The sequence below is a fragment of the Podarcis raffonei genome, chromosome 9 (assembly GCF_027172205.1).
Source record: "Podarcis raffonei isolate rPodRaf1 chromosome 9, rPodRaf1.pri, whole genome shotgun sequence".
Lineage (NCBI taxonomy): Eukaryota > Metazoa > Chordata > Lepidosauria > Squamata > Lacertidae > Podarcis > Podarcis raffonei.
In genome coordinates this window covers 5,767,523-5,768,905 of record NC_070610.1, presented here as the reverse complement: position 1 = coordinate 5,768,905, position 1,383 = coordinate 5,767,523, and positions in this window count along the sequence as shown.

The window sequence follows — 1,383 nt, the reverse complement described above, 5'->3', positions numbered from 1 at the left end:
CAAAACAGACCCATTGAAATGAATGGACATGAATAATTTAGGCCCATTAATTTCAATGGATCTACTCTAAGTAGGGCCAGTATAATCCTTTATTGCTAGTGAGTCACATGATACACAGAATCACTGCTGTTCTGTCACCAAAATGTGGAGAAGAAAAAACCCAGAAGCGAGGAACTGTAGTACAGTGGTACCTCAGGTTAAGTACTTAATTTCTTCCGGAGGTCCGTACTTAACCTGAAACTGTTCTTAACCTGAAGCACCACTTTAACTAATGGGGCCTCCTGCTGCGCCGTTGGAGAACGATTTCTGTTCTCATCCTGAAGCAAAGTACTTAACCTGAAGCACTATTTCTGGGTTAGCAGAGTCTGTAACCTGAAGCGTATGTAACCTGAAGCGTATGTAACCTGAGGTACCACTGTACCAGCAGTGAATAAGGTTAAGAGAAGTAGCCTTCTATTCTGCCTTGGGGAGACCACCTGCTCAAGAGGAGCTAATAAGCAAAAGTCTCCTGCAAGGCAGCAAAGTATAGCAAGAATCGTTAGGAGGAGGTTCATTGGTGCTTCAGGCACAGCAGAAACAAGGGCAGCAGTTGCCACAACGGGCAATGAGACATTGGGAACACATTTGAAAATCTTGTTTACGTTGTGGTGGCAGACACCCGACCGTCGTAGGTTTTTGCAGACAGCCGCAGAACTTGCTGCTCTCTCGCCGTCGCCATTTCCAGCCACCTTGTATCGATCTCATCGACGGCGGTGCCTTATTCTTTATCACACGCGGGCCTTTGCAAATTTGTACTTCCACCCCGTGCCTTTCTTTCTCTGCATCGTTTTTCTCCTACTCGGCAGCGCGTTCGGACTGATCTGGATGAAAAGTTGCTCGGCACGGAAACCCCGCCACGCACTGCAAGTTGCAACTGTGTGGAGGCCGCGTTCTTCGCCTGCTGTCCCGGGAAGCGGAGCCGGGGCTGTTTGCTAAGAGGAGCCGATGGCGCTCAGGCTTGGGAGGGCGGGGAGGGGCGAGTCCGTGTTCCGAAAGCAGGCGACCCTTCCCGCGCAGCGCCGGCCGCCCCTTTCTGAGCCTCCAGCTGGCGCTGCGCCCCTTGGCAAGCGGCTAGCGGGGAAGAGCCGCCTCAGTGTCCCCACGTAGCCTCGAGGGCGTCCTTCCCACCACCTCCGCGGCTCGCTCCGCGCCTCCTTCGACAGCAGCAGCAGCAGCCAGCCCGGCGAAGCCCCCTCGCTCGCTGCCGCTTGTGCTTCGCCTCGGCGGTTCCCGGGGGCTCCAGCGCGCACCGCCTTCCCGCCCTTGGCGCGGCGCCCTCGGCCCGATTGGCTGGTGGGGCGCGCCGCCGGGACGGCGAGCGAGGCTGGCGCGGGGCTGCCGGCC